Consider the following 9,365-nt stretch of genomic DNA (forward strand, 5'->3'; position numbering starts at 1 on the left):
GCCGGGGATATCACCTCCCAAAGGGTTTTTCAATTATTTTTAAATTATTTAATCTATTATTTTAAATATATTATTCATTAAATTCAAAAATATTTAGCGTGGATGATTCACTGTTTGATATTAAAAAAAGATAATTTAGTAAATTTGACTTATTACATGAAATCTAAAATATTAATTATATTAAGATAAAAAAAATAAATAATTTTTTTTTCTTTTTCTTTTTCTTTTATAATAATGATAATGAGATGAGAGAGTACTATACTAATAAGAGTTTATCTAGAGTCAAATATAGTTTGTCCTTATAGAATTTAATTTAGTTTATTAAATTAGGATTTAATCTTTTTAGATATGTTTGAGAGCTAATTGTATTTGTGTTACTATTTTGTCTGTCAATAAAGCTCCAAAGTCTCAAGCCCTTTCTTAAAAATCTCATAGGTTCACTATTTTGTTAATTGAAATAACTTTTTTTTTTAAATTTATATTTATTTTTCTCGAAAAAATATCAAAAAAATTTCTCAAGAAAATCTAAAATATTTTTTTCTCAAAAATAATTTTAAATTATCTTTTTCTCAAAAAGTTTTGTAAGCAAAATCAAAAAATTATTTTTCTTGAAAAAAATCGATTTTTTTTCTTGAATACAAAAATTTCGAGAAAAAAATAGACATACAATTGTAAATACTTGAAAAAAAGACTTTTCCATCAAATATTCAAATGCCATTCTTTTCTCCTAAACAATTTAAAAGATACTAACCATCGGATACCATAAAATTTAGGTTATACACTTCAATTGTATAAATTTATGGTTAGAGTCACCCAAATCCAACTATTGGGTTGTAAATTCAACTCCACAACACAACGCTCTAGATTAATAAATGAATCTTTTTTTTTTTGTAATACAATAAAATAAAAGTGAATTTTTTTAATTAAATATATTTTTAATTTCTACAAAATTTAATCTAAAATTTTAATTTTTTTTATTATATAAAAAAAATTAAAGACAAAAAATATCAATTTTACATAAAAAAAAATTCAACATAAAGATTAAAAGTGAATAACATATTTTACGAATTAAAAAGTTGAAAATTTTATTTAAAAACTAAAAATTTAAATTTTTATAGAAATTAAAATTTATTTTATCTTTTTAATTATTAAAATTACATTTTATTTTTATTAAATACAAAATTTTAAAATTAAAACAAAATCTTCAAAATAAAAAATTAAAGACACTTATTAACCGGTTTACTAAAAGATCATAATATTCCTTCAACCACTAGATATAAAATAATGGTTTACTCTGGCCGTTATAAAAATCTGCCATAATATACTAGGTAGAAAATGACGGTTTAGTTTTTCTAAATGATAGTAGCTATAATGTTCTAGTTAAGTAAACTAATTAGTAAATAGTGGTCGATGACCAAACCAAAGTTTGCTATAATTTCATGTAAGTAAATAGAGGCCAATAAGAAAACTATAAAATATGAATTAACAAAATTAAGGACGTTGAAATTGTCCGTACTATAATTTTATATTAAGCTGCTCTAAGAATTGACCTTATATACAGCTAAAGTGGCGGTTTTAGAGAGCCACCTATTCAAATTGCCATATAAAATGCATGTAATTATTTTCGTAGTGACATACTTCATTCTTCATTCGTCCCATAGTGTAAATAAAATAAAATTGTTGTGTAGCATGAAGAAAAGAAAGAGAAAAATGTATTAAAATAAATTTTTTAACCAATCAAGTTTTGTCTAATTATATTTTAAGATAGTGGGTGGTTATTATTTGAAAGACTTAGATGTTGCCATCTAGTATTTTTGCATTTCTTCTCAATTTTATTTCGTAATAATAAGTATTTTTTAAATAAAAAATATGTTAAAAAATTAATGTATTTAGTTTAAAAATTTAATTTATATACATTAACAGTGTAAAGATTTTTTATATTGTCGGTCAATTTTAGTCGTCGAATTATTAAAAGAAAATTAACTTTTTATCGTAACTACATCAAAAATCACAATGAAAATTTGTAATATAAATAGTTGTGATATGTTGACGGAGTAAAACCTTTTACTTTATCAGTGAATAATAATTAAACTCTTACTTTAAAATTCAATTTTTTTGACTATTTTTATTTATATTATAAATCAAAGAAAATATAAGTTAACATTTTCCATTGAAAACAAAATATAAGTTACCATTTTTAAAGGTAGAGTATTTTAATTATTCAAGCAACCCGGTTTATATGAAATCATGCTGAAGTCAATGTTTATTTAAAGGCTAGGGTGTTTAAGCTCTCATTCAAGACAGATAACTTAAGAAATGTGTGTTGAATTTTTCCAAAAATATAAATTGCCCATATAAAATAATTCTTACTTGACTATAAATTTCGATTTAAAAATGAACAACTTAACTTAACATAGTGTTTATAGTATAAATTAATATTTTAAAAATCGAATCAGAAGTTCAACCAACTAAATCTCTGGATTATAGCTCAATCGAATGAAAAACAGTTAAATTATTCAATAAATCGTTTAATAAAATAATAATAATAAAATACATTGAAATATATAAAAATATCTAGAACTTCATAACTTTTAAAGTAAAAATACATAAAATTTATAACAAATACTCAATATTTATGAAAAATACATTAAAATATACAACAAAGACAAGTCTTAATAATATAACTTCAAATATCAAATTTCATATAGATCAACTACGGATGCCTTGCAGATTAAGTGGAATAAAGGTTTGAGTGAAATAATTTTTTTTTTTTGTTTTGTTAAACTTAAACTTAAAAAAATTGATTTTTTCTAAAATTTTAGAAACAATTTTTTTTTTTTTTTTTGCAAAATTAAAAAACCAGGTGGTTTTCCTAAATCGGCTAACTCGATTAGTCTAACCAGGTTCAAACCATTTTTTCTTAGTTTTTACTAACCAATGATTTTTGGGGCTTACCAAACTGGTCATTGATTTGATTCTCAGGTGAATTGAGTTTGTTCGATTTTTAAAACATTGGTATAAACAATTATCACATATATGTTTATAATGATAAACTATTTTTAAAATTAAATATAAATAAAGTTAAATAATTTTCATATAAATTATAATTATTTTAATAATTTTTTCATTGAAGTTTATGAAAATTTGCTGAAAACAATATATGAATATGTAGTCACTTATTTCCACACATTCTCCCAAACAATTTCATATATATTTACTTCTCTTTTGTTTTTTTAAGAGAGATAATTGAATTATAATTTGACCAGTAAAAATTAAAGTATTCTATAATAGTTGGTTGATCTAATGATAATTAAAGTCAATGGGAACTTTATTTTAATATTCAAAATAAATAATCTCCCTTTAGAATGTTGACACTTAATTTTATTAGTTCTTTTTAAATAATTTACAAAAAAATAAGCAGCACAGAGGAATTTTTCATTCCTTAAAAAATATAAAATATAAACAAAAATCAATAAATAATCAATTATTGGATTACTGAGTTGATTTGTTATTTTTAAAAATTAGATTTTAATTAATTAAGGTAGGTTTTGGAAACATTAAAATTTACGTATTAATGGAAATTATTGTTTTTTAAAAATACTTCTAATTTCTATAACTATAAATAAGAGAGAACAACAAATAGGAAGCAAAAGAGAAAAAGTCTTAAAAAAAACATTTAAGCAAAAAGCAACGCAAAAATTACTATTTGATACGTCTTTTCTATTTGTTTATTTTATTTTATTTTTCTCTTGATTTTTTGGTAGAATTTTCAATCACTTTTGTAGATGTTTCTTTATAATAATTGGTATTTTGATTTAAATGTTCATTCTTCTTAATTCATGAAAAGGACATCGGTCAAAAATGAACACACTTGAACCAACATGTTCTTGTTTACCTTTTCCTTTTTAGCCTATACAATATTCTCTTACATTATCATTAGGATTATCATTATTACCAATTTTATTATTATTTATTTATTTTATTAAATAAAAAATAATAATAACAAAAGGAAAAACAAATTAGATATACGCATCCACAGTCAAATTCGTTCTGAATCAAGTCAGTCGTTGTTGCCATCATACCGGTAACAAACTGACTCGACCGCAATTCGTATCGTTCAAAATTCAAATTATCGCCTACGACCACTTTCATCTCTATCGCGCTACCGCCGTCGCCACAAAAGGCCCGAATTGCTTGCGTTTTTCTTTATTTTGTAGCCCATATGTATGAATGTCACGCATTAAGAAAGGGATAAATGAATAAGCTAGAGTTTCATATGTTACTATCATTTTTTTTTATTATTAAAATATAAAACATTTTCGTTACCATTATTATTACTACATCATAAAATAAAATGATAAACGAATCAAATTGGTAAATAATAAAATCAATCATTCTATAAATATTTTTTACTACGAACTACGTTTGTTTTGATTTCTCTATTGTATCTGAAGATAGAAGTTAGATATTTTCTTTGTCAAACTAAATTAATAAAATAATATTTTTTCTTTTTTATTAATATAAATAATTTATTTTTCTTTTTTATTATTATTTTTGAGGTAAAATAATAGTTTATATACAATTAGTTATAAGGTAACCGTTTTAAAAAATGATGTACGGTGATAATATTTTTTCTATACGTAATTGGTAGTGACTCGTTATTTTAGGTTTTATTCAATTTTTTTTTTAATAAAATAAAATTAGTAGCGACTCATTTTTCGCGAACAAATCGAACGCGACAATTATTATAAATTGTTAGCAACAATAAAAGACACAAAATAGAAGAAAAGAATAATATTTAATTCTCATTTTCATGGTTATTATTTTCAGACTGGAAAAGATAAAGATAAAAAAAATGATAAAAACAAAAAACACCCAAAAAAAAAACCTTTAAATATTTGTAGATAATGTTTCTAATCAATTAATAAAAATTGACCACATAAATCAATTTACAAGTGTTACCCACAACTTATATTTCCTCCGCATATAAATTTTGTTATGGGACTAAATTTCATTGATAAGTAAATTACCTACCGTCAATATAACCTAGAAAAAAAATCTAAAATAAGTGGTACACTTGTCTTTTATTGTGTAGGCTGGTTTTGCAAGTTGGCTCCAAGTTGGTAAACCCGCGCGGAAGCATTTGGAATTTTGATTGTGTGAACCTCTATTACTACAAAAAGTCAAAAGAATTAATTATAGGGAACTTGTCAACTCAAAATGGTCTTACATGAGCCTCGGAAACATCATGACCTCACACCCGGATCCCAAATCCCTTAATTCTTGTCATCTTAATTTAGCTGTCCTTTTCTTCTTCTAATTAGGAAAAAGAAATCCAGCACATCAATACAAATTTGTTCTGTTTATATTTAAATTTTGATAGCAATTTATTTGTTAATTATCAATGATTTTCAATAAAATATTACTTTTTAATTAAGAATGAGGGAATTGCCAACGGATGATTGTTAATCACTAACCATGGTTAAAAAAGGCTACCACTGTTCTAATTGTGGTGGGAAACAAACAAAATACATCATGTTTTTATAATTTATGTGGGGACAACTATTTAACCACAAATAGCAACTATTGGAATAGTTACTATTCAATATTGGAGATAATAAATATAGGAGTTTGACTTCAAATATGTAAATGGACAATGGATGTTATAAGTCGTTGGTTCTCTTCGTCTGCTTCGTGTTGTATGGAGTATATTTGCACACATTTCAACAATCAAAAAATAATTTGTTTGAGTATGAAAGGTATTTAAGATAAGGTAAAGCTGGTCCAAAGACCAAGCAATTAAAGACAAACCTCCAAAAAAATAATAACTTTTCCATTTATATTTAGGCCTAAAACAAATATAAAAAATAGTTAAACAATACAATATGTAAAAGACCTCACAATTATATATATAAAAAAATAGAATCATTGACATATTTAATTAAATTACTTTGCATCATAAAAAACAATAAAGTAGAATTTCAATAAAATTATAGAAAAATATTATTGTGAGTATTAAGAAGGCCTTTATTTTTATTTACAAGACAATATTTTAGAGTTTACTTTATGACTCAATAAATATTGGTCCGACCCTATATTATAAGTTATAATTTGTGTCTACCTAATAGGTTCTGCTTTTATAGTGACTCCTTTTAGGGTCTTTAGAAGATTTCCATTGTGATCATCAGCGAGGGAGTTCGTAATCTTCCTATCACCCTCTAATATTGGACGTGTGTCCTTGTAATCAAAGAAATGTGAGCGACATAGAGCGGTTGTGCTTATGGTGTGATCGCCATTGAGTGGCTCAAATGAGTACATAGGTCATCTATTGTGTTTGTCTTCGTCAATTTATTTCACTATCCATCTTGTAGCCGTGATTGGAAGTCCATATGAATTACGACGAACTACTACTTCTGATTTCATCTCTGTAGGAGGTTTGCACTAGCTTCGAAAAGATTACGTGACATTATCTAATTGAGTCGAGTATGTTTAGATTTGTGTTGGACGTAACTTACATTGACATGAGTCCAGTTCAGAACAATTAGTGTTAGTTGTCCCTTGTTTAGAGATTAGTTATAGATATTAGATAAAAAATTAGTGTTCACTAACCACTATAAATAGGAATTAGATAGAATTCTCGTGCGATTGACAAAAAGAAAACTATTAGATTTATATATATTTTATTATTATTTTAAGGAATTTTTATTAAATTGAAATTAATTTTAAAATACATAAAAAATACCACGTCAAAATATTTTCACATATTATTTTATATATGCATTAAGATATATTCAATCGATATCTTAAACATACTACAAACAAACAGATGGAAGTCTAATGAAAAAAATAGAGCTTGTAAAAACGATATTAATGCGATCATTAAACGTAGCTCGTAATTTTTTTATAAAGATTAATTGTGGCTTGTAAAAAATTACAAAACATGTATAGTAAAAACTTATTCCACAATAAAATAATAATAATTTCCAATTTTTATATATTAAACAAAATGTTAGAATTAAATTAATTAATAAACACATTTACCAAAACAACAATTAAAAACAAAATTCGAAAAATATTTTCAAAAATATATAAAGTCAATTTCAAACACTCTGTTTTAAATACATCCACGTGATCACGTTATTTTGTTATTTGTTTACCTAATAGAAGTTGAGAGTGTACACCTTGTTATTTTTCTTTTAACAAAAAAAAAAAAAAAGGACATTTCTGCTTCGTTTAACTGCTATACTGTCTCCCTCTCCACAATCCGTCTGTTAGTCTCTATAGCAAGATTTTGTAGCTTTTTTTTTATTTTTATTTTTTATAATTATCTTTATGCCTTTTGCGAGCTCTATGGCCTTAATGTTTGATATGTCATTTTTGTTGCCGCCACCGTCTTTATTGCGAGATTTGACTTTTGTTGTCTCACTTGCAAGTTCGATGTTTTGGTTTCAAGCATATTTTCTACGGTGTTTTTATTTCAATTTTTTGTCTTATACTTGTTTATCCACAACTTTTATTCCATATTGTTATAATTAGAGAAAATAGTTTTTTTTATTAATATAGTGAAAGGAGAACTTGCGAGAATATGAAAAGATAACTTTGCATCTTTTGGTGTAAAAGAAGAAGAAGACCAAAAATTAAATCCAAATAATTATTAAAAGTAATAAAATATAGGAGAATATTTACGGACATCCCAATATGTGAACAAAAAATTAGATTCAAATTTAATTTCAAATAAATAATATAGACGAATAAAAATTTAAACTTAAATTTCTAATAAAGAATGTTTTATTATAGACATATAGGGAGTTTGTTCTTAAATTAATTAATTAATTTTTTTTTTAAAATATGATAAGTTTTTTATTTTATATATAATTTTAATTACATATATACGGATCAATGTATTAATTTTAATAGATTTTTAGAGAATTTGAACATATTCTATTTGAATAATTAAATTTTTAAAAATATCGGAAGACTTTACCTATTTTTACTTTAAATCACAAAAGAATTGCATACATGAATTATTATTTTTTAATTATTTTTGACTCAAAAATAATTATGATATTTCATTAATAATAATATCATAAATATAATTTAAAATAAAAATAAAAATACTGAAACTAACTATGAATGTGTCTATCGTTGTTTGTGCATCAACCGTCTCATTAGATTGTTTTTAAACAAACTCAATTCTACATTATATTAACGTAATTTTGAGGCTTTCCTGATAAATTACTCTGTGATAAATAGCATTATAATATTTAATAGAGTAACATTTGCATGTTTTTGTGGAATTTTTAATGAAGCAACATTTTCATGTTTTTGTGGAATTTTTTAATGGCGTAACATTAAAAAATGTAACACTTTATTTATATCGAAATTTTGATGATGTAACATTTCGATGTTTTTTTTATCGTAGAAAACATTTCCATGGTTAAATATTAAAATTCGAAACACTTCATTTCAAAATTTAAATTTAACTTAAAATAATTAAATATTAAAAAATAAGATAATATTAAATAATTGAAAGTTGGATATCAGGAAAACTCTAAAATATTGAAATTCAACAATAATAATTTATAATATAGCAAACAACAATGACCCGTTTCCGTAAAAAATTACCCCCATTTTAATCAATTAAATTCATTAAATTACTCAAAGATATTTTAATAAATTAAATTATGTCAAAAGATCGATTAAATTCATTAAATGACTCAAACGTTTTTCCTATTTCATACGGCAAGGGTGTTGAAAATTAAATGTATGAGTGGGTTGTTAAAGCGAAAATAATTAACAAATGCAAAAATGTTGGCCTGAAATTGTTATAAACATTCACAATTGTTTGTGGTGGATTATAAAAAACGTAATTTTAATATATATAATAATTTAAATATTATTTATTAGAAATGTTAAAAAAATATAGATATTTTTTAGTTTGTCTACTGAAACAAAATTAATATATTTGATTTTAAAATCAAATTTGAATTGGTCCAATTAATTTTAGTTTGAATTAAATTCATTTTTAATTTGATTAATGCTAATAAGTGTATATTAAAAATTATGTATTTAATTTTTTAATTTTGTAAAAATATCCGTAGAATATTTATTAACACGATCCTTTCAATTTTTTAGTTATGTTTACAATGAGACATTTAACATGATACATACGTGTGCGCGCTATATATCAAAAATGGAAATGTTTCTACACAAAATCCAACATCAATAATACTACGATGAAAATGTTTTACTACACAAATCCAGCATCAAACATTGTATCTATATTTTATTTTTTTCACTCTCTTCAATTCTTTTTTTTTTTTTTTTTTTTTAACATTTAGGGTTTTTTAATTTTTAAATTTAAA

The sequence above is a fragment of the Cicer arietinum genome, chromosome 5 (genome assembly GCF_000331145.2).
Source record: "Cicer arietinum cultivar CDC Frontier isolate Library 1 chromosome 5, Cicar.CDCFrontier_v2.0, whole genome shotgun sequence".
Lineage (NCBI taxonomy): Eukaryota > Viridiplantae > Streptophyta > Magnoliopsida > Fabales > Fabaceae > Cicer > Cicer arietinum.